We start from the raw sequence: 26211 nt of genomic DNA on the forward strand, positions 1-26211 counted from the left end.
TGTGTTGCTTTTTTTGAGAGGAAGGAAGAGACCTTAAAAAAGTGTTCATAAACAAATTTTTTGTCAAGAAAACTAACAAAATACAAAGAAAACACAAAATAAAAATAATTATTATAATACTATCACATCATTTAAAGAGCCTCCTTTATCCATAAGCTCAAAATGCACCATTCACCTAGCCAACAATATAAACAGTGTTATCTGGAATTTTGCAAAGTGGCATCCCTGATTATTCCCCTGAAATAATATTAAAAATATAGAAATGTATCTGAGTAATTATTAATAATACATAATAATAATATATGTATATAAATACACATGTATGAACCATTTTATCATTTTGCTAAATTGCTGTGAAAATGTAGACACATGTTAGTATTAGAATACTAAGTGTTTACTGTGGTATTTTGCTTGGAATTATAAAGGAAGGCCATGCCAGAGCCACAATAGGAATGTAGTATCCTTACTTCAGAGTAAGTCTATTCTGATTTGCTTTCCAAAATGAAAATTGCAAATGAATATAATAAACAAACATCAAAAGCCCCCAAAATTTAGGATTAAAATCTAACTAAAGTTTTATTTCTGTTACTTTCATTTCCCATTTCAACTTCTTTATAATAGAGAAAGCAAACACAATAAAGATTATTTGGTTTCACATTTTTACTTTAGAGAAAGCTGTTTCTAATACAATTTGACTTAAGATATATTACAAATATGTTCAAGGTCAGTGTCTCTCACACTTGGCTGTGTATTGGAATCACCTGGAGAGTTTTAAAAATACTGCGTTCTTCCCTGAAAGGTACTGATTGGATTGGTATGGGGGGCATGGCCTTGGCATCAGTATTATGAAAAGATCCCTAGAGCGATTTAAAAGTGTAGTCAAGTTTGAGAACCACTCTTCTAGACCCAAATATTTTCTGGTAACCAGTTTCCTTTGTGAAAATCATTAAGCTTGTTCAAAAAATTTGACCAAGGACATTCCGGTTAGATGCTTACACTGAAAATGTGTGGGTAGAAAGCAGGCTTGGGGTTTTATTAGATACTTTTATATTGATACTTGGAGCTCCACTGAAGGATGGAAAGATTACTTAAACCAAATTTATATTTCTCAAAGTGCTTTTTACAGTTTTCTGGGTTTTTTTTTTTTTTACAAGATTAGAAACATATTCTGTTGGACCTTCAAAAACATCAAAAGTAGGATATGACCCTCAATGTGAACAAGGTCTCACAAATGGGTAGGATTATAATAAAGTCACCAGAGATCAGGAGCTGAATTCCTCTGCTCAGATTCAGAAACGTGATTTTAAAAGTCCCTTTGGGGTGAGCAGATCCTTTGAAATTAGGATAGGTCTGTCAATTTACTTTCATCCAAAAGTATCAATCTGCATAAGGCACTCTCTGTTTTGAGGCATATCCCGTCTAGAGACCACGTTGTAGATGAAAGGTGGACTTGGAAAGCAGGCAATTATAAAAAAAGATATTTCTGTAGAAGGGTCATGAGTATCTGATTACCTGGAGGAAGGTCTCTTTCCACTCTAAGGGCGTTTTAGTCTAAAGAAGTTCTTCTTCCTCTAGATATATAGAATCTCAGAATCATCTCTTTAACATGTATAAATACTGCTATTTCCCTGTTCCTAGACTTTTCTGACTACTGCAGTGTTTACTATGAGACAGTTCGGGCAATCTTGTTAAAGTTACTTAATTTCTCCTCACTCTACTCTGCCTAGTCGTAACTCCACAGAGAAAGCCCTGGTCGCTTTGGCATAGTGGCTAAGAGCTGCTGGTGCTCAGAAATCTGATTGCCTACCTTTGAATTTTGATCCTGCCACTCACTCGCTTGATTAATTAAATTCTCTCATCTTCAGTTTTCTCCTCTACAACATGCCAAGGATAATATCAATCTAGTATATCATTTGTGAGGACTCAACAATGGATTCAATGGAAGTAAATGTTTGGCATTGTTAATAAAACTATTCATTATGATCATTATTTTACCAAATTATCATCAGCAATATATTTTATTCCACTCCTACCCACATATTCCTTAATTAGAAGAGTGAGAGTAGCACATTTTAGGAGCAACAATTGGTAAGAGACAAAATTGCCCATGTACGGCAGATGCTAATCCATAGAACAATAAAACTCAGCCAAAAGGGCTTCTTCCTCAAAGTCCAGACACTTCCTATAAGGTCAAAACATACTTATTTCTGGTTCACTATATCTTCTCTATTAAATGATATCACTCTCTTCACTCTCTTTTTATTTTTGTGCCAAAAAACTGAAGTGTTATATTTCTAGTAACTATTAAGAGGATTTCAAAGCATGTAATCCAAAGAAGCAGATCATTTTAAAAAAAAAAGTTTCTCAAATAATCCAACTGCAGCCTACATAAAAATAGCATGCTAATGGCAAAATGTTATCATAAATAATCACAGCTCACAAATTGTTTGTGATATGCATGTTAAGAAATATGTAGGATCCTGTAAAATAACTTTAATTTTAAGCTAGAATAACAAACTGCAAGTTATTGTAGAATAGAAATACATCTGACAAACAGACAAAAACCATCTGCTTCCCAGAACAGGGTAAGGTTCGACATGGTTTTAATCAGAGGTATCATTAATGAAAGAATAATCACCTGAAAGATTAATAACATCTGAAAGGGAAGGATTTCCTTTTATCTTCTTTTGCCTTCCTATCCTTTCATGTAGATGTTAATGAGTATTGAAATGGACAAAAGGCAAGAAAAGGCACAAGAGAAAGGGGCATATTGCAGTTTCATCCTTGCATAATCTGACTTGGTCTGCATGACCTTCCCCATTTGAGCACCTCTGAAAAATAGATATTCTGTGACAAGAATTTTTCATGGCTATTTCTGCACAGAAACTAAATATTCATAGAATAAGAAAAATAACTGCTTAGGCATTTTATAAGATGATCTCTAGGAAAAGTCAGAATTCTTATGCAGCATATTTTATGCAGAGAAGAAAAACTGTTATCTTCTTCAGTCAATTAAACACCACTTTGTAGCAAATCCATTTCTGTTCTTCATTTTATAACTACTCTTCCCACCACACCCGCCCCTTCAATTTTCATACAAAACAGGTCCTCGTTTGAAACTAAGATGGTCTAATCTCTCTTTTGACCAAATATATCAAATTAAATGTCTGTGTAGGGTCTAGAAATTTGCTGCATCCTCTAATAGGGGAAACCTGCCTCTCCCTCATTGTTTGAGCAGACCCTCTGAGCTGCTTAACAGAGGAAGACAGTGATATCACAAACACATATGGTACAAACACAGCCTCATCACAGTGGGTGTAACATTGCTTAACAGCAATCTTATTGTATCTGTTGATTAAACAGAAAACTAAGGTTTACGTAAGACTAAATATTTCTCAGTGTTTAATGGTGTGGACTTGTTGAACTACACATCTTACTTCTCTGCAGTTGGCATCTTGGTAGCCTTGTGTGGCCAAAGTCAAGACCTTAGTGCAGCTTCTGGTCCTCTTGATCCTGGCTGGGGTCAGTTCTTTCAGGCAGGTGACAGGGGTTTCCTCAACCTTTCCTGGAACATAATGTCTGTGATTCTCAGGCTTGTTAGCTCCACATGCAGAAAAGCTCTTGTGGGTGTGTGGACTTCTTGTCTCTTCAACATATGGTCTGGTATTATTTTAGCTCCTGCTGATATTCTATGCTGTCATCTTCACAAATGTGCAAGGCTCTGTGTTTTCTTTGGCAACCTACCTGCCTGGGGACAAATTTTACATCTTCTAGATCTCTGATACCTTCATGGCATTCTACAATAGGAATTATTTGTCTCCTTGATTTGTCTCCTTGGATCATTTGAAAAACCCCTGTTGTACCATGAACACGGTATTAATATCTCAATGACTGCATCCTTCCTTAAGAGTGTGCCAACGACCATGACTACACTAGCTATCTAAGGAGTGACCAGCTTCAGCAATTCAGGCCCCACAGTTCCTGGTGATGCGAGTCTTGCAATTATCCCATTAAAATCTAGTCTAGTACATTTAGTGGTGCTTTTTATTGACTGTGGTTTCATAAAAAGAGGAAATAGATTTCCAATTAAATGCCACTGGAAATACTGAGATTGGGAATAATACAATATCAAAACCTAGATCAAGGGCCTTTCCCATCTGCTTTTGAGTTTTGGTTCTTCTAAGTATAACTTTGGATACTTATGTACCTTGCTGGATCTCTTTCCTTGATTTTGAGGTGGAGATAATGGATGCTCGACTTCACCAGGGCTCTGTAAAGGTTAAATGAGGCACGGGACATATGGTGCCTAAGTAATGCCTAAACTAATGATAGACGCTGAATAAATGTTAGCAATGGATGGCAGCATCTTTTATCAACCTTCCCATCCTTTTAATCTAAACTTTGGATTCTTCATCTTCTTAATAAAAGTAGAGTAATGAGCATTTTTCACCTGCTTAATTTTTGTTTTATCAAAAATGTCTTTTGACTCTCCTGCTTAGCTATGGTAATGTTATTATAGGCTGTCAAGGAAGTCAGTGCCTGTTTTTAAAAAAGGATTTAATTGTATTGTACCTATTTGGGTTTCACTAGCAGAAATAAATTAGTAGCTAAATGTAAATAAATAGAATACAAATAATGTTAAGCAATACCAGCTTGGTATTGTTCCCCTTTAAAGCTACACCATATTAGCTAGAGTGAGATATAAACTAAAATTCCTTTCCAATCATGTTTAAATTAAGACATCAGAAGATAAGATACATTTCACATACTCAGATGGAATCTCATTGCCCTCCATAGAGCCAGAAATACATATTTCTATAATTTTAAATTATGCAACATGAAATTGAAATATTTATAAGCAATCATAATCAAACTAAGGACAAAACATAATTTCAAAACTATGTTAAAAATGAACCAAAAACTCCACCATGTTCACTGATAATCACTTTCATCCTGCCCCCTACAAAAATAATAATAATAATAATAATAACACAGCATGCCTCAAACATTTCACAAAATCCTAATTAATTTATATCCTAGCAAAGGATACTGAAGCACCCTAACCCAAGATCAGGAAGAAGAGACACAGTAAAAATAGAGATGTGCCTGCACCCAGCCAAGGGATGAGGCTCCCTGGGGACTAAGACTAAGCCATACAGACAGGAAGAATTGCGAGACACCTAAAGGTTTGATTATATCTGTGGTAGTTACTTGCGATATTGTTCAAATATTCCTGTCTCTCCACCTTTCCGGGCCCCTGTGGATGGGTGAGTCACGTGGCTTCTTTTGCCCAATGACTTGTTAGCCATGTCAACATGACTGTTAAGACCAATTCATTTAATTGCCAATGCAAAAACCTATAGAGATTTCCCTTTGGAGATGTGACTTTTGTGACTGATGCTCCTTGAGCCTGGGCTCCTGAACATCAGTGAGGAGCAGCTCCCCATGATAGCAGTGGGCCTATGAGAGGAAGAGGAAGAGTATTTCCAAACTGATAAAAACATCATCATAGCTAAACATGAATGGAGGGGTAATGAGTAGTGCCAGAAATAGAATCACTAGAACAAGGCAGAGAGCAAGCTAAAAATACACTTACAGGGAGAAAATACCCAAAACATATATATATATATTTTTTTTTTCTTTTTAATTTCAAAATATGAAGGGAGAAAAATGTTTTAGGTTGCATGGATCACTTTTTTAATGCTTGAGTCCCAGCTAGAGGTGTGCCGATCACCCAAATAGTGTTCATTGCATCCATTAGGTAGGTCCCCCCTTCATCCAATCCCCCAGTTGATTTCCATTGAGTTTTACTTCCCTCTGTGCACATGTGTGCTCATTGGTTAGTTCTGATTTAATAGCGAGTATGTGGCATTTGTCTTTCCATTCTTGTGATATTTCACTTAGGAGAATGGTCTCCATTTCCATCCAGACTGTTGCTAAAGGCATTGTCATCCTTCTTCGTGGCTAAGTAATACTCCATGGTATATATATTTTATTCAGCAGCCAAATAGCTTTAAAAATTACAGCAAATTAAAAAAACGGTTTTTTTATTTTTTTTTTATTTCAGCATATTGCCAGGGTACAAATGTTTAGGTTACATAAATTGCCTTTGCCCCATCTGAGTCAGAGCTTCAAGTCTGTCCATCCCCCAGATGGTGTGCATCACATTCATTAGGTGTGTATATTCCCATCATCTCCTCACCCTTCCCATCTGCCTGACACCCAGTGAATGTAACTGCCATATGTGCACATAAGTGTTGATCAGTTAATACCAATTTGATGGTGAGTACATGCGGCACTTGTTTTTCCATTTTGGGGATATTTCACTTAGTAGTATGGGCTCCAGCTCTATCCAGGATAATACGAGAGGTGCTAGATCACCAATGTTTTTTGTGGCTGAATAGAATTCCATAGATGCCCAGTAATGGGATTGCTGGATCAAATGGTAGTTCTACTTGTATCTATTTGAAGTATCTCCATATTGCTTTCCACAGAGGTTGTACTAGTTTGCAGTCCCACCAGCAGTGTCTGAGTGTTCCTATGTCTCTGCATCCATGCCAACATTTATTGTTTTGAGACTTTATAATAAAGACCATTCTCAATGGGGATAAGTGATATCTTGTTATGGTTTTGATTTGCATTTCCCTAGTGATTAGAGATGTTGAGCATTTTTTCATAAGTTTGTTAGCCATTAGTCTATCTTCTTTTAAAAAGTTTCTGTTCATGTCCTTTTCCCTTTTTTAATGGAGTTGTTTGATTTTTTTCTTGCTGATTTTCCTGAGTTCTATATAGATTCTAATTATCAGCCCTTTATTAGATTTGTAGCATGTGAATATTTTCTTCTGTGATGTAGGTTGTCTGTTTGCTTTTATGATAGTTTCCTCAGCTGTGCAGAAACTTTTAAATTTGATCAGGTCCCATCTATTTAATTTTGTTGTTGCTGTGATTGCCTTTGGGGTCTTTATAAATTCTTTCCCTAGGCCAATGTCTATAAGAGTTTTTTCAACATTTTTTATACAATTCTTATAGTTAGGTTTAAGGTTTAAGCCTTAGATTTAAGACTGTTATCTACCGTGAATTGATTTTTGTGAGAAGTGAGAGGTGCAGATCCTGTTTCAGTCTTCTACATGTGGATATCCAGTTTTCCCAGGACCACTTATTGAATAAGGATTCTTTACCCCAGTGTATGATGGCATATACCAATGGAACAGCACTGAGAACCCAGATATAAAAACATCCTCATATAGCCATCTAATCTTTGATAAAGTAGGCTGTGTACAATTTAAATGGTCAAGGGTCTTGTATGCTATGCAAAGGAATTATGCAGGGAAGACATGGAAAATGCTGAGTCCTAAATTATGAGAAAACTAACACTGGAGATAAAGAGGACATTAATTCATATTATAAGGTCAGAGTATCAAATAATATTAAATCTCTACCTGCAGTTACACCCTTTTGAGTTCTCTTTTAATTTTCTTAATTATCTTGGAGATGTTCTAGTTTGTTGGTAACATGCCTTTTAACACTTTACTAGCATTTGCTATTTTTGAAAAATAATCAGCAATCTCTTTCTGGGTCATCAAAAAAACAACATTTTTCAGCTGTAATTTATAACATTGTCAAGATTTCAATGATTTTTTTTTAATAGTTTCACTGTTTAAATGTAAGTGAAGATGTTTTCCCACCTATGTTAATTATGGAACATTTTCTTTCCAAATAAATGAAGTTAAAAAAGAGTGTTGCTCTAAAGAAAAAACTTTTATTAACATAGTCATAGAGATGCTAAGGCATGGAGTCATGGTGAGAACTATAAGGTGACAGGAAAACAATGGGGTTTTGGGAAATAATATCTAGATAATGGAAAATATTTTAAAATGAACCATGAAAATAATACAATTGTCATTTTAGAGAAATTGCCTTGAGAAACATAGAGCAAAGTATCTGGGACAGGAGAATCAGAAAATATAGGCAAGATTTTTGCCATAACTCATGAAGAAAACATGAAAATGAGACTTAAGATATTTTAAAAATGAAAAAGATAGTGCCTCATAACTCAGAGGGTTAAAGAAGAAAGTCTCTGGTGAGAGGGAAACAAAAACCACTGCTTGAAAATATTAACCATTGCTGGAATTATTTGAGTAGAGGTAGCATGACCATCTGTGAGGGATGATACAGGACTTCTGAGTTAAGGAAGGTTGTATATACCCTTTCAAATATACAGTCTTTGATACTTAAATCCCTGTTTCTTTTATTCACCTATTAAATAATACCTTTGGAACACCTCTCTGGCAACAAAGAAGAGTGGTAGAAAATCTGCTATTTTCTAACCAAGAAGACTGGCAATTGGACAAACAATTAGAATGATGTATGATAAAACTCATTAGTGGAAGTAAAGCTGAAGTCATGACACAGGAGTTGGCCAAGGGCAGGCAGGCTGACAGTGCAGTAGGGAGGGAGGGAAGGGGTGCAGGAAGCCGAATTACGAAGCAAAAGGGAGCAAGTGTGACTTGTGAATTGTTATTCCCACAAAAAGTAATTAAATGGACAAAAGTTCTGAGTGAAAGAAAGTGGTTGTTTGGGTGAAATGAGCAAAAGTGACATTGGCTTGTTGGTGGGAACATGTCATGAAGGAAAGTTTGAGAGGTGAGCAGTGAGACCTTGGACAGTTCAACAAATTTCTTGTCAAGAGTTTTGTACAACGACTTAAAAACAGGAGGAAGTCATTTCAAAGTTTTGAGCCAGCAAGTGTTAACTTTTTCACATTTTACATGTTCATCTAAATCTGTGTAATAACTGGTTTAAACACTATTGATTTACGTCTTGTATTATTTAGATATTTTAGAATATTCCTCACAAAATTTACTAGGTTTCAAAGTTCTAAATGATGGAATATTCAGTACTTATCATTTCTCAATTCATCTAATTTTAACTTCAAATGAAATTCATGTTTATAGACCTCAAAAATAATATTTTATATGAAGTTTTACATGAATTAAAGAATAATATCTAAAATTTTATAATACAAATAAGCATCATGTATATTCTTAAAAAGGAGACTCCAGTTTTCTTATACCTAGGCATTTAACATGGGTTTGGTTGAATTTGAATTAAATTTCACTGTTTGTCTTAGTCTTTGTTGGGTAAAAAATGTAATATTCTATTGAATTTGACCTTTTCTTAGGGTATGGGGGAAATTCAATCTATTAAATTTATTGTATTGCTATAGTTTCAGAATATAGCTATTATGCAGTGTTTTTTAAGTTTATCCTGATATACCAATGTTTGTATTTGTTTTAACTTGCATCCAGTGTATTATAACCCATCCTTATTCTTTAAAACCTTTATTTCAACATCCAAGACTGCAGAGCTAATTTGTGAACTTTTAATCGAACAAACTAATCACATATCTAGGTTATTCAATTTACTTTTGTCCCCCCTGTTTAATTTTCAATAGATGTTTTGGTATATGGCATCTTCTCTATCAAGAGAGAAAACATCTCCCTAAATAATTGCTCTGAACTTGAAGATGACAAAGAAATTAGAGTGACCTCTAAAAGGTAAATTTGCAATAAACATATAGAAATGGGCTATGGGATGAGTTACTATTTCTCTACAGTTTAAAGACTTTCAAATATTACTTCTGCTATCTCTATAAAGGCATAGCACTAGATCTTTAAGAAGGCGTATTTTAGCTAATTTCAACTGAGAATTGCTGAAAAGAAACTTATTCACAAGAGACATGGGGAAAAAAAACTTTAACTTTTCAAGTGAATCACAGATTCCCAAAACTTAGTTCTAAAAAAAAAATAAATGAACCAAAATTACAGCCAGCGTCACTGATTCTAAGTTCTTGTATCTAAGTTTGTTAATTTCCAATCCATCTGTCTATCATGTCTGTTTTAGTAATGTTCTTTTACTGCATTTTCCTTATTTTAGCATGTTCAGAGCCTTGGTCCGCATCTCAATTAACACTAAGAAACAATATTCTGAAGAATGTTAGCAAGGGGTTTATTTTTACTATTTTATTTATTTATTTTTACTATTTATTTTTATTATTTTATTTACCTATGAAATATTAGGTGTAATTTTGAACAAGAGCTGGGCAGAAGAAGCATGTGGTGTGTTTTCCACTTGCAGAAACAATTAAATCCAGAAATCAATCATAACCAATTAAAAATAAACCATTTCTAAGAATTGTAACTGGAATTGGGAATGTATGAAATATATTGTCATTTAAAAGGTTAGCCCAGGCTGAGCATGGTGGCTCCGATCTGTAATCCTAACAATCTGGCAGGCTAAGGCAGGAGGATTGCTTGAGGTCAGGAGTTTGAGACCAGCGTGAGCAAGAGTGAGACCCCATCTCTACTAAAAATAATAATAATAAAATAAAATTAGCCAGGCAAGGCCGAGCCACCTGTAGTCCTACCTACTCAGGGATGCTGCAGCAGGAGAATTACTTGAGCCTAGGAGTTTGAGGCTTCAGTGTGCCATGATGATATCACTTCACTCTAGCCCTGGTGACAGAGTGAGACCCTGTCTCCAAAAAAAAAAAAAAAAAACAAATGTTAGCCCAAGTACAAAAGTACAATTAATTCAGGAAAGAAGGATAAAGGCATCCAACTAAGAAACTGTAGTCCATAAACAGATACCAAATGAGGCTATTGGTGAAGCTATTTAAGTGATAATTCATTTAAGAGATTCTAGATGCCAACCATGGTCAATGCTGTGAATGCTTCACACAAAACTGTAAGGAACTGGATAGCCCAGTTACAAAGATACAGTATAGACACTACATAAAGCAAAATTGTGCTTTTCCAGGGTAGTCTGTGAAACACCTACATCAGAATCAAGAGGGTTGCTGGTTTAAAATGCAGAACATATTTCCAGTGTCCACTCCAGACTTACTGAATCTTAACCTGAACCCCTCCACAAGGCCCAGTGCAAATATTCATTCTGCTTAAATTCCCTAGTTGTTACAGATGATAGGCATTGAAATCAAAAAGTTCTCATGAACTTTGGAAGAAAATTTGATGGACCCAGCATTCAAAGTTTTCAAGAAAGAAAAGAAAAGAAAAGAAAAGAAAAGAAAAGAAAAGAAAAGAAAAGAAAAGAAAAGAAGAGAGGGAGGGAGGGAGGGAGGAAGGAAGGAAGGAAGGAAGGAAGGAAGGAAGGAAGGAAGGAAGGAAGGAAGGAAGGAAGGAAGGAAGGAAGGAAGGAGGGAGGGAGGGAGGGAGGGAGGGAGGGAGGGAGGGAGGGAGGGAGGGAGGGAGGGAAGGAAGGAAGGAAGGAAGGAAGGAAGGAAGGAAGGAAGGAAGGAAGGAAGGGAGGGAGGGAGGGAGGGAGGGAGGGAGGGAGGGAGGGAGGGAGAGAGGGAGGAAGGGAGGGAGGGAGGGAAGGGAGGGAGAAAGGAAGGGAAAGAAAGGAAAGGAAGGAAGGAAGAAAGAAAAGATTAATAAAAATATTTCTGCAGTTTGTGAATTCTGCAGATTCCAGAGCACTTTTTTGCTCTTGAGGGCTAGAGATATCTTTTCTGGCTATATGTCTACAAAATCTCTAAATTTGATTAATTGGACCCATGGCTTCCCATGGATTTTACTATCCCTTATTCAAAAAGGCTTTTGTATTCTTTGAAAACTATCATTTTCCTCATAGATTCCTGGGGTTTGGGAAAAAGATCAAATCATTAAACATTATGAATTACTCTCAGAACATATTAACGGCTGAGAAATATTTTAGGGAATCTTTATTTAGATGCTTTATGTTCAGTATTTGCAAATGTGCCTTGAACCTCTACTAGAAATAAAGCCTACACAGAGAAAGGTGTATTGTTTTATCTCATTCACAAACAGTATTTTCTGGGGATGGAGACCATAAATATGGCCTAAAAACATGTTTCTGTTTATATTCATAGCCAGTAATACAGATTTAAGCAAGATTGGATTGGTCCTGTAGATTAAAGGTGTTGATTTTTCAAACAGACTGATACTAGTTATCAAATGATAGTTTTTGTCTAGATTAAATTATCTCTTTTGCCACCTCTAAAGAAAAGAGCATATTAACATTTCAAGAAAGCTAGTTCATGAAGTAAAAGGTTGATCCAATTGACATCTCAAATAATACTACAAATCAAAGGTTGTTTATCTCTCCAGTGGGACACTTCTGGAAGAGATGTCTGACCTGTGCACCTTAACAGACAAATAAATCCTACCTGTCTCTGCAAATGGGATAGCAATGCCAAGCTTTATCTCGTACTTATTTGAACATAATTGATTTGTTTTCTTAAAGACTGGCTCTCTAGCCTCTATGTCAAAAGAGTTTCCCAGCCCTTCAACCTTTTGATTACAGAAGTCTTTCAACCACATATCCTGGGAGAATACCAATTACTCATTATGGTTCACACTGTCAATAAAGCAGTGTCATGCCAGTAACAGCAGGTAAAGAATTTCTTGACAATCCAAAAAAAAAAAAAAATGGTTTATGTAAAAGTTAATAAACTGATACCACCCAAGCAAAAATCCACCATGTTATTGAAGCCAATTTCTATAGCATGTTAATACAAAAGCCTAGCATCTTAGAACTTCACTTCTTTGTGACTAGGAAGAGATTCTTATAGATTGACTTCCCTCCAAAATTTATCTAGTATTTCACTTGAAACACTGTAGGCCAAAGGAGTAAAGACAAAGAAATTTTGTTTTGTGTTTTGGACTTTTACAGCTCTCATCTCTAGTGAGGTATGTGGAGTGAATGCATTGATTCTCTCAAGGGTAATCAAGATAATTCTACTAACTGTTTGCTGGAATTTTCTCTTCTTCAAAATAACGTATGCTCTACTGCTCAAAATATTTTTAATTTTCCTGACTCATTAGTTTAAAAAGCTGTTTCTAAAATCCAATCAACCACAAGTCACACAAATCACAAATTTAATGCTAACAAAGACATTGATTTAAAATCTGAGTAGTTCTCAAAAATCTGTACCCACATTAACTCTCACTATTCATTATTAATTTTTAGAATGATTTTTATAGATTAGAAAGAGGGTAAGAAATAAGGAAATTGCCTTCAAAACAAACTCAAAAAGCTAGCAGTATGTCCTATATCTAAGGTTGCTTTTCTAAAATCCCTTCAATAAAATAATCTACATTTTCAATAGTAGGAAAATATTTAAGTAAATTAAACATTCATAAACTTGAAAATTATACAGCCTTTATATTTACCAAGAATTTTACTTGCATAAGTGAATATTTACAAAATAGTATAAATATGAACTACATTGTGTTAATGCATGGGTTTATCCTATTTCTGAAGAAAAATGATGAAAAAGAGTGAGAAAGAAAAGTGAGAAAAAATTACTAATAGAGTAGCTTAATTTAGGACACTCTTTTTAGGATGATGAAAATGTTCTACGATTACATTTTGGATATTATTAATGTTATGCAATTCTATGATACTAAAAACCATTGAACTGTACAATGTGAGTGTGAATATTCTGGTATGTGAATTATATCTCAACAAAGATGTCAACATATCAGATAAGATTATTTTAAGTAATGTTATTAAAGTATTAATGCAATATACATCAAATTCCTATTTTAGGTATACAGTTTGATAAATTTGAACAAATGTTTACACCAACAAAATCACAATATAGAACATTTTCTCTAGTCCAAAGTATTGCTCCTTTCTGGCCAATCTCTTTTTTGACCATCAGCTTCAAGAAAGCATTGACCAAATTTCCATCACTGTGGATTAGATCATTTTCTAGAATTTCATAGGAATAGGATCACACATAACGCACTATTTTGTTTGGCTCAGCATTATGGTTTTGAAATTACATGCATCAGTTGTTTATTTCTTTACATTGGTCTTTGGTATTCTTTTCAGCTGTTAATGAATTTTGGGAATGTTTCCAAATTTTTAGGATTTGGGTATTATGAACAAAGCTACTATAAACATTAATACATACATACGTGTGGCCATATACTTTTTATTTCTCTTGGGTAAATAATACAAAGTAGAATTGGTGGGCCATATGGAACTTTTAGGGTTTTTTAAAGCTTTTGCAGAAATTTTCCAACTATTTTCCAAAGTGGTTGTATAATTTTAAATCTCATTAGCAGTATATGAGCTTTCTTGTTGCTCCACATCTTTTCTAACTATTGCAATTTGTCAATATCTGTTACAATAGTCATTGAGGTAGCTGTGTAATGATACTTCCTTGTGGATTTAGTTTACATTTTCCTGATGACTAATGATATATATGCAAACATACTCTTTTATAATGATGTACTTAATCATCACTATTGGACATTCACACATCTTTTATTTTAACAGATTTAAGGGTATAAGTGGCTTTTGGTTACATGGATCAATTGTATAGTGGTGAAGTCGGGGCCTTTAGTGTACCTATCACCCAAATAGTGTACATTGTACCAAATAGGTAATTTTTCATCCCTCACTCCTACCCCTCACCCACCCTCCCCTCTTCTGAGTCTCCAATGTCCTTTTCACCACTCTATGCAACCGAATACCCATATCTTAGCTCCCACTTATAAATGAGAACATGCAGTATTTGGCTTTTCATTCCTGATTTACTTCATATAGGGTAATGATCTCCAGTTCCTTCCATATTGCTTCAAAAGACATTATACATCTTTTTTCCATTTTCTATTGGATCTTTCTTATTATTATTAGGTTAGAAATTGCTTCCCTGCTGTGAGGTCAGTAGGCAGCAGACAGCCTCCAAATACTATTAATAACAGCTTTAGGGTCTGCCTTAACTGCAAAGGGCCACCCACCTGAGGTCACACCATTCTTTCGGAAGTGTGTATCCAACAACTGGGCAAGGTGAGCATGCAAGGCTTGGCTCTGTCAGCCTGATGTGGAACACGTCAAGGGCACCATTAGCCTGCGTTCCATCTCTCCAGGTTAGCTGAAGTTTTGCTAGGCCTGTATTGCATCTTGACATGTCCTTCTTTACAAATATTACTTTTCCCTCTTCTAAATGTTCTTTCTTTTATTTAGTTTTATTTGTTTTTCTTTAAAAAGAAGAAAAAATATTTACAGCTGCATAGGTGACAAGTAACAAAACTAAGTATTGTGTTTCTTCACAACTGATTCTAACAGTTGAAAATCATAAACCACCAAGAACTTTAGGTAACCTCAGTATGTCAGACCCTAACTGAAAACATGGTCCTTACTCATAAATGACAAAATATCTTTAACCAGCATGAGCTCTGCTTTATTAAAAGTTCTAGTTTTCAAAACTTAAATAGCATCAAGACGGTGATAATCCATTTGTAACACTTTGAAAACCCTGGTTATATTTTTCTTTTGGCTACTACTCAGAGAATTCCATTGCTAACATGTGTTCACTAACCTAGGAAGTAAATAAATTAAGGCTTTCATTTTTATATTAACAAAAAAGAACAACAAAAGCCTTGTGTGCTTCAGTTTAATTTTTTTTCTTCTTTTTTTTCTAATTTTTTTTAATTTTTTTTTTATTTTGGCATATTATGGGGGTACAGATTTTAAGGTTTCAATAAATGCCCATTTCCCCCCTCCCCCCAAAAGTCTGAGTCTCCATCATGACCATCCCCCAGATGGTGCACATCTCAGTTTAATTTTTGACAATGCTTAGGTTTCAACCTGTCCTGGTGCCTATGCTTAGACCCCATTTCTCTTTCTGAGATGAGAACTCAGATTTGCAGCCTAATCTTTATTTTCTGAGGATGCTTCTCCTGCCTAACTTCCCTCTTGGGATATTGCTTTACGTTTTTCTCTTTCCTAATCCCCAGGCTTCGTCCCTGGGCCCAATCATGGCTCAGTCTCCTGTTGCCTGCCTAGACCCATAACCTTCCCTAATTTGGTGGTTAGGTCATGCACATGAAGTGACAGTGAGCATTTATACTATTAAGAATTATGGTCTCCTACTGCTATTTGTCTTCACACTGATATACAGAAGGGCATATTTGAAAGAACTTAGTTGATGGAGATTATACATACTATATGTAGAAATGCTATATATTAATTAAGCAAATGTTCTTCCACCTGGAACTTTATTTAAACTTACCAAATTCATTGGTTCTCTAGTTTCAAGTACACCCTCTGCTTTATAATTAATATCTGAGATCTCAAACTCAGCTAAATCCAGATCATAAAACCAAAGATGACAAAAGAAAAGAAGGTCAGAGAAGATTCCAGGGCCCAACAGACAAAGAAAATAAAAAAGAAAAAGAAAAAGAAGAAGATAGAATAGGAGGCAATTATCACAATTGCCATCACTGTAAACAGAAAATACAGACAAATCAAACTTCCCAAGTGCTCCCAAGCTTTCTAATCATAGCTACACACACAAACATTCACACAAGCACATATGTGCACATGTACACATAGATAAGCACACACGATACACACACACACACACACACACTTCTCTCTGTCTTTAAGATCAAGTAAATAAGTTTCCTGAACTAGCTAGAGAGAAAAATAGGATATTCAGAGATGCTAAGGAGAATAATAAACCAAAATAAATTGTATCTTGCATCTAAAACACAGCTTTTGTTCCTTCTGAAGGGCTATCAAGAAAAAGAGAGAGACAAAGAGAGAAAGAGGGAGAGAGAGAAAAAGAAAGAGAGATGCCCTCTATTTAATGACCTTGTATAAGGGCATAAAGAGTTCTCTGCACTACCACCATTCCCTAAGTGCTGTTCTTTTGCACTAAATTACCACCTGAAATTCTCCTTTCCTTCACCCTCCTTCTGCTGTACCTCAGAGGTGAGTTCTGCTACTGCTGACATAGCAGGTATAATTCAGTCAGTAAAAATGCTTCACAACAAGCACACTGACCCGTTGACCTTCATCCTCCCTCCTTTGGAGGGGAAGCATCTGGCAGCCTTGTATTACAATATGGGCAAAACATTGTGCACAGCCCTAGGACTTCTCTCCTTCATGTCAAAAACCCCCCTTAGCAAAAATTAATGAAGGAGGAAATGGGGCATGAGGCCCAACTATACTGTTCTCTCTCAAATTGAAGATTTAAGGCTGTGAGTCATATGAAGCATCCAGCATCTTAAAGAAACATTTTCTGTCATCACTTGTGTGAAACAGTTTTTCACAGAGAATACAATCTGATTAGCTTGTTTAGAGTTTCTTCATGTACATGCCACGATATTGGCTATACTGTGTTTTCAAAGAAGAAAGTATTCATCTTTTGTAATAATATTGGCATATAAACCAAATATTCCAGTTCCTTGACTTTTGGATTGTTTTTAATGAGTGCATAGCTATTTTTTATATTTACAAAATATTAAGGGGGTACAAATGGTTTTGGTTGCATGGATTGTGTTTGTAATGTTTGAGACATGACTGTAAGTGTGCCCAGTACCCAAATAGTGTCCATTGTTCCTGTTAGGTAGGTTTTCACCCATCTCCTCCTCCCCATTAGCGCTTGCTTGATTTCCACTGAGTTTTACTTCCCTCTGTGCACATGTGTGCTCGTTGGTTAGTTCCAATTTAATAAAGAGTACATGTGCTATTTGTTTTTCCATTCTTCACTTAGGACAATGGTCTCCAATTCTATCCAAATTGTTGCAAAAGGCATTAATTCATCCTTTCTATGGCTGAGTAGCACTCCACGGTGTGCATGTATGTATAAATACACATACATACACACACACCACATTTTTTAACTCACCCATGAATTCATGGGCATTTGGGTTGATTCCACATCTTTGCAATTGTGAATTGTGCTGCAATAAACATTTGAGTGCAGGTGTCTATTTGATAATATGACTTATTTTTCTTTGGGTAGATAACCAGTAGTGGGATTGTTGGATCAAACAGTAGATTTACTTTTAGTTCTTTGAAGAATCTCCGTACTGTTTTCCATAGAGGTTGTACTAATTTGCAGTCTCACCAACAGTGTATAAGCCTTCCTTTCTCTCTGCATCCATGCCAGCATCTACTATCTTTGGACTTTTTAATAAAAGCCATCCTGACAGGAGGAAGTGATATCTCATTATGGTTTAATTTTCATTCCCCTGATGGTTGGTAACATTGAGCATTTTTGCACGTTTATTGGCCATTTGTATGGTACATAAATTTCTAAATTTTGGTTATTTTTGACTTTAAAAGGTTTTCCCAGTATTGGGGCCATTTGAATTCATAGTATCAACTCTAGGCTCCCAAATGCTATTATGCCAGAGCTAAGGTCCCTAAATTGAGAACTGAAGGAAGTTTATCCATTTAGGCTAAAGACAAAAATACATCTATAAAACCAATAGCTTTTGAACTACTGGTGAATACTAGAAGCTGACAAGAGACAATGTAAGGTGATAAAACTAACAGGTTTTTTTTTAAAAAAAAAATTTTAAAATCTGCTTTGCTTATTCCATTACTTCCACCAACAGCATTTAATTTTACAAAACTATTTTAAGTTGGTTTTTAATTGATTCACTCAATATCAGAAGGCAATATTCCGCAGGTTTCTTGAGAATTTCTCAAGAAATTTGCTTGCAAGCTTTGCAAGCAAAACAATGATTGTTCTTTGTTCTAGACTATCTTTTCAAGATTATTTTTATAGTTAACAGCCCAAGAACATAGAGATAATACACCCTTCTGTAGCAAAGGGCAGATATTCTTATTCTCCAATATAATAAATAAAATGTCTTCTTCTAGAAGCAAGAGCAGTTATGCTTATGATATTTATAAATTATTTGAAATCCCTAACTTCAGAGCTCCTCTCCTATAATGCAGTTTATTGCAAGCATCCTCTGGTCCTTTTCTTAGTATCCTGTAGGATATTAAGGATCTTAATGTACTCTTGCTATTATTATGGCTGAAAGAAATAAGCAGTCATTCTTCTCTGACTTCAGTTTTGTGTCTTCTATTAACATCCATGAAACTAGAATACACTAACTATATACTTAAAAGTAGAATAAAATTGTAGATGCTTCAAAGTTCTTGCTAGGTTTGGTGATGAAGATAGGATTATAGCAAAGACATGGCTTTCTGGGAAAAATTTAAAAGAGGAATGAGGATCTTGTGAACAAATTACTGAGATTTGAATCTCAGTACAAAGTCCTTGAGAATCAGTAGCAAATGTGAAAAAAATGTGTAGTCCAATGCACACACAAAAAATGTTTTTTTTTATTTTATTGTCAATTACATGAAGAAAAATGGGGGAGGTGGTTACAGGCAGAGCCCCAGAGTGTTGCCCAAACTATTCCCCAGTATTGCTAACTCTCCTCTGGGTAGAGAACTTCCTTATCAATTTTTCCTCTTGGCCAATAAACCCAGTGTTTGGTCTGCCACTTGGAAAACTACCGACTAGCTGATTAATACTCCTCTCTTTGAGGCCGTGAACTGTGAAAACTATTCACAGCTACTGATCCAACCATCTGGATTCTTCATGCGAATGTCCAAGTTAAGTGCCTGTAATCTGAGGAAACCAACTGAAGTCAGCTGCTGTTTGAGCCTATATCCCACAAAACGCCATCATTTTTGCCTCCGCATAGCAGCACTTCTATCACAGGCTCTGTTTCTAATGCTGAGATCACTACTTTATGCCAGATTTAGGAATTTTGGCTACAGTCGGCCTGTTGTCTCACAGGGAAAGAAGCCACATTACATGGGTTGTTGCTCTTGCCTGATCCTAGCAGGTTTTTCACCTCACACTGTAGACCCTGTTTTAGTATTATCAGTAGCCTCTCCCCACAGTTGATACTTTTCAGGTTATCATATTGCGAGTTTGATCAGCTGACTCCAGTTACAACATTCCTAGCATTGGGGTCTGTAACACTAATTTGCATCAGAAGATTGGTTTAACAAAATATTTGCAATGGGACAATGGTGAGCATTTTATCACAACATGCACTAACAGTGGACTTTCCCTGCTCCCAATCACCTGCAGGTATGTCTGCATCCTTACCGGCATTTGGTGTTATTACTACTTTTGCATTTTAGCCATTCTGATATGTGTAGGGGTATCTTACTGTGGTTCAAATTCGCATTTCCCTAATAGCTAATGACGTTGAGCATCTTTCCATGTACTTATTTACCATTTGTATATTCTTTTCAGTGAAATGTCTATTCATGATTTTTGCTCATGTTCTAAATGAATTTTTTCCACTTGAGTTTTGAGATCTTTATATATCCTAGATATAAACACTTTATCTGATATGCTGTTGGTATTGTAGCTTATACTTTTTATCCTCTTCACAGGGTAGTTTTGAGAGCGAAATTTTTAATTTTGATGAGGTTTAACCTATCTTTGTTCTTTCCTTTTTTGATTCCTGCTTTTGGTGTTAGTTCTAAGACTCTTTGCTTACACCTGGATCTTGAAGATTTTCCTCCTATTTTTACCTAAACTTTATACTTTTATAAGTAAATCATGATTTTGCATTAAGATTTATGCTAAGCTTCATTTTTTTGTCAATAGATGCCTAATTACTAAGGCACCACTTATTAATTTCTTCTTATGTTGAATCACTTTTGCACCTTTGTCAAAAACCAGTTTGGTGCATGTTTGTGTGGGTATATTTCTGGGTTCTTTGCAATTTTTGTTCATGTGTTTTGAGGCTCTTTTGTTGGTAAATACACATTTATGGTCATTATATATTCCTGATGGATTAATTATTTTATGATTATTTTATGTCTCTCTTTGTCTCTAGTAATTGCTTTAAAGTAGGCTCTGACTATAATTTGATTGTCTTCTCCCTTAAACTAATCTAATCACTGCTACTCTATTGGATACCCTTCAATCTCATACATATTAATATTACTTTATCCAAGGTAAATTAGACCCTGGTCAAGATTAACACAAATATATGAATTAATATGTTCTTATATGATGCATGTTTAACTAATTGCTTAGCAAGATCCTCAGGGATTAAAGATATAAGTGTGTGTATATGCAAATCTCAAGTGATTAAAAAATAATCTTTATTTTCTCAGCAGCATCTCTGCATTATTGATATACACCACCTTATGATCTAGTTAATTTGTCATATTCCTACACAGGAATTATTCTAGGCAAGTCCATGCTAAGAAAGAGTAGTTATCATATTGAGATAATAGATATTTTATTATGATAACACAAGAGCACACAAAAAGAGCAGTCTACTCTTAGCAATTGAACAATTGCAATTAAAGCCACATAGGCTGTAGTTAAAAAAATATATAAGTTGAAGCTCTATTTTCCATAGTAATATTAGCTCCAGGAGAAATAATAACTAATGTTTATATAATTATTTAGAACTTAAAAATCATACTTACAAATTAACTTTTTAAGCCCTCTTCAAAAATCTTGTTATTATTGACATTTTATCTATCAGGAAAGCAAATCCTAGAGAAATTGAATAATCTGTTTGTTACGTAACATGAGATCACAACCACAGCCTCAAGATGGAATGTGGATCTATTTAATGTCAAACCTATACTGATGGATGAAGCAAAAGAGAGATATTCCAGAGAGAACTTTCTGTCTTTGGCCCACTTCCCCATCCTTTCCTCATGAAGATGGTTAAGAGTTGCCACTAGATCCATAGATGTCTTTCTTCAGAGTGAGCAAACTTAAGTTGGATCCTCATTCCTATTATGATGAAATATGTATATAAACAAAGGCAAAATAAAAAGTGATTGAGGATTATTGGTGAACACATTACAATATTTCAGACTAGTCATAAAGTCTCATATTGCTACTCTTACATTCTTATCAGAATGAATAGGCACAATTTCAAGTATTGGGAAATGAAAAATTATCTTCTTGAGCAAGAGTATGGTTAATTGTGCCTTCCATATGATGATCTTAATTATTAAGTGGTTACAAAAAGAAAAGAATTAAAAACCTTTCTGAGAGCACCATACATAGAAATTATAATGTTTAGCTTTTTAAAACCTTATACAAACTAGTCAACTTCATGAAAACAGTATGCTTTCTAAAATTCACATTATAGCCTGAAGAAAAGCCTTCAATAGCTGAAGAAGTTTAAGACTGTCCTAAAGTCTTATGTACTAGATAAAGACATAATTCTATTTCCCAAAATCCATTTGATGTTTTTTTAACTACACCTGAGCAGAAATTATTTCTGTAGTAATATGTCAATATGCACACAAATGCTATGCATACGTAAAACATTTAAAAATCAATTATGAGTTCATGGGATATTAACATATTAAACAATTATGTATTTAATTCTAAGTGTGTTTGCCCTTCAAAGTAGAATGTGAACATTTTCAAAGTTATAACAATTCAAATGTTAGCACCAGGCAGTGTTTTCCCATCTTAAAGCAATACTTTAGATGAGGATGTCTTACCACGATTAAGAAAACATCTGTTGGAGCCTCAGCAATTAAGACAAATAGTTTCCTCTCTAATTGTTTGTGTGTGAAATGAACACTAGGTTATTAAGAGAAGCCTAGGCCATGACAGATGTGAAGCTGGAAAAGAAAGAAGAAAAGTCTGAGCATGGACAGGAGCACAGCTCTAAGAACAGAACAAAAAACATTTATTGGGTGTCGGGCAGGTGGGAGGGGAGAGAAGGGGATGGGTATATATATATATATATATATATATATATACCCATCCCCTTCTCACTTATAATGTGTGTGTGTGTGTGTGTGTGTGTGTATATACACACACACACACACACATTATAAGTGTGATGTGCATTGTCAGGGGGATGGACACATTTGAAGCTCTGACTCGAGGGGTGAGGAAAGGCAAGAGTAATGTATGTAACCTTAACATTTGTACCCCCATATTATGCTGGAAAAAAAAGAGCACAGAGCACAGCCCTGCTATGAGCTGCCTTTGAGGACACACTCTGTCATTGAAATTGAGGTAGAGGTCAATGCAAAACAGATCCCAGCAGCAGTGGCAGAGGGCTTCTACTTTAGACAATGTAGGAAACTGGTCTCTCTCTTAAAACTACAAAATGAGTTGATGTAGCATTTTTTCCTATTTCTCAGTAAACTCTGAGTAACCCCAGGTTGATGGATATACTAGTGATGACATATACTCTCCTGAATTTAACATCATGTTTAAGGTGATCCTCTTTCAGACTTAACGATCCAAAAATGTATTTCACACATTCTGCAGTCTGAATCACCATTTGATTAAATTTTATCAATGATGTCATACAATTATCTCAAATGATTTAAATCATTATTTTTTCAAATAATTTAAGTTATATTGGCTTTAAAACATAATAGCTACTAAAATGCCTCATTTAAATTTTTCTCCAAGACCAGCTCTATTAGCACAATGAAAAGTAGGACTTTACTTTCCAATCTCATGACAGAGAAATGAGCAAGATTTTCAGCATATCCATACCAAATTTTTGAAAGTCTTTGGAAGTTGTAATGCAGAGCTAAGTTGGCAGTTTAAAATCTTCTGACCTTTTTGTGACTTTCCTGAAGTGAGCTCCTTCAATGAGACCAATGACAAGAGAAATGGTCCATGCTGGATTGATATTAAGGCTCACCTCTTTTCAATTCTTTTTTCAGTAGTCTCAGAGGAGGGAAAGGATCAGACATGCTCTCTTAATTTTGTTTCCTGGCAATTAACTTCCAGAATAACACCAAATAATTACAACCATAACATTGCAGAGAAAGTTAGAGTAGCAGTAAATGTTGCTAAGCTGTGAACTTTGACAAACAAGCCCCTATAAATGGCGCAAGGTTGGCTGGTATGCACCTGGCAACATGTTTTGCTTTGACACGCAGATGACTTGGGAAAGGAGACAGCTCATCATTATGAAGGAAAAGCCCAGATGCTTGAAGCATGACATTGTGTTTTGTGAGTAGAGGACAAAAGAAATAACACACAGAAAGGACTCATTAAGAGGGAAAACTAGCAGAACCTCAAGTTAAATATTGATGTATTTACCTGTGTATCTAATTCTATATTCATTTTATTTTCTTTTAAGAAGAGAGAAAGAAAAACAAAAAGAATAATCCTCTTGTGTTGTTCTAAGAGTAGGCTCAGATAACAGAATGGCTCTGAATTCTTGCATGGGCAGGCAAAGAGAAAGTGAAATACTCTATTCTACCAAACTCAGGCTGAGTATCTCTAGGAATGCCCCCACCACCCATCCCCCAGTGGCCCTTACACTCCCTCAACAAAGTAAGAGAAGCCAACCCCACCCACACCAGTGCATGTAGTCTGTATTCTCTATTGGTGAAAATCTAAATTTGTTAAGTATTTTGACTTTGCCCTTGCTCCATTTCCTTGCAATTATCTGTCTTTCCTTCTTCAGTGGGTGTTCCTTTTATCACCCACAATTTCCCCATCCCAGTGAAAGTGACTTTGTTTCAAGCAACTTTGAATGCTGAACTCTCCAGGCTGCAAATACTCTATTACCAAGGCCTTTATTAGTTTTTCCCATTTTCACATTACATTATATGAGGCAGGCATGGGCCAGTGGAATAGGATAGAGAATCCTGAAATAAAATCATATAGCTACTACCACCTGACTTTTGACAAAGCAGACAAAAACACTGGGGGAAGGGTGCCTTATTCAATAAATGGTGCTTGGAAAATTGGATAGCCACATGCAGAGAAAAATTCAAGTTAAGCTTTTGAAAAATTCATAGATTACTTCCTCCAGGAATTTTAATTTAACTACCACCCCCATTTTCACATGTAGTATACTACGTAAACCCCAAGTAGTGAATAATATGAAATTCTCCAGGGCGACAATAGAGAAGAGAGACTTTCTTTGAAGAAATAGCAAAATGATTTCATTTAAAATATTTTTACTAATGAGAATTTTGTTTAATTTATTATCTAAAAAAGTGGGACATTTCTAAATCTTAAAACTTTAAAAGCTTAACATTTAATAGTCTTATAATAGTTTGGGACAAGCAATTCAATAAATGACCCCAAGAGCTCCAGACTTCCCATGATTGGTAGCCATAAATAAAAGGATGGCTTAGTATTAAAAAAAAATGCCCTTTCCTGATTGGGAGAAAATAGTGTCTGAATTTCACAGGCCAAATATAATATACACAGTAGGTGTGTTCTTCCCCTTGATTTCTGATCATTGAAGAAAAACTGAAAACATGAAACTAACTATTCAGACCTCTCATCTGCCATTCAAGAAAAAGTGAGTCACATTAAAAGCTATCAGAAGCAGCAAATCAATAACCCATTATAAATTAAAATCAGTTGAATAATTCAATAATCAGGTAACTAGAGAGAGAGAGAAAAAATAAAACCAGGCTTTACCCTGGTATAAGGAAAAACAAACCTGAGTAATATTCTTTCACTATAAGTAAGGTTTCAAGGAAAATTTTTATGTAGACATAGTGGGTGGTATTTATTCCCAGGACTTTTAAATGATGAGGCATAGATTGGATCTTCTACTGTGAAGATGTAAAGCAAATAAATTGCTTGGATATGTATATCTGTATATTCTAGAATGTGACCTAGTTTGAAAGATGATAGTATGCTAAATTTAGGGTTTTTGTTTGTTTTGAGAGTATTTAGTTATTGATAGCAAAAACATTATTATATGCAATAAATACCTTGATTTTGACACAGTAGACATGCTTATGAAATGTCAATTTTCAGAACTTGAGGCTAAAATCGAGGAAGTTTACATCCATTGTTAAGTATTCAGTAAAACATATAGGTTTAAGATTTAAATCTTAGAAACCCCCAGTCTAGGTGGTGCATTGAACATCACAGTGCTTCTTCAAACATGAGGTAAACTCAGTCTGCGTATCCCTAAGTCCCACAACTTGCTTATTAATCAAAATGTCCACAGTAGTTATATTAAAAAGAGTCAAGTGATAATAAAGACGCTGGTTATGAAAAAAGTGCCAAAGAAGCTACCTTTGGTTTATATTGGATATGATGTGAATTAACTTGGGAATGCCTTCTTAGATGCATTGCTGAATTCATGCCACAAAAAGTTTGTGATTAAAACAAACAAATAAAATAAACCATTAAATTATTATGAGTCAGTCACATTCCCTGATGTCTTTCTAATCCTGTAGTATGTTTGAGTTCTGAGATACTTCCAAGTGTGTAAGCAATTGTAACCTCATGGTACAGAACTGGCACTGAGTCACAAAGAAACACTAGAAATGCCAATCGAATCCTGCACATAATTAAAAAGCAATTAAACAATGTATCCTTTAGTAAAGTTCACCCAAAATATTCCAAAGGTTAACTTGTTTATATAGAACCTCAGTACTTCTTAAAAT

Source organism: Microcebus murinus, chromosome 17 (genome assembly GCF_040939455.1).
Source record: "Microcebus murinus isolate Inina chromosome 17, M.murinus_Inina_mat1.0, whole genome shotgun sequence".
NCBI lineage: Eukaryota > Metazoa > Chordata > Mammalia > Primates > Cheirogaleidae > Microcebus > Microcebus murinus.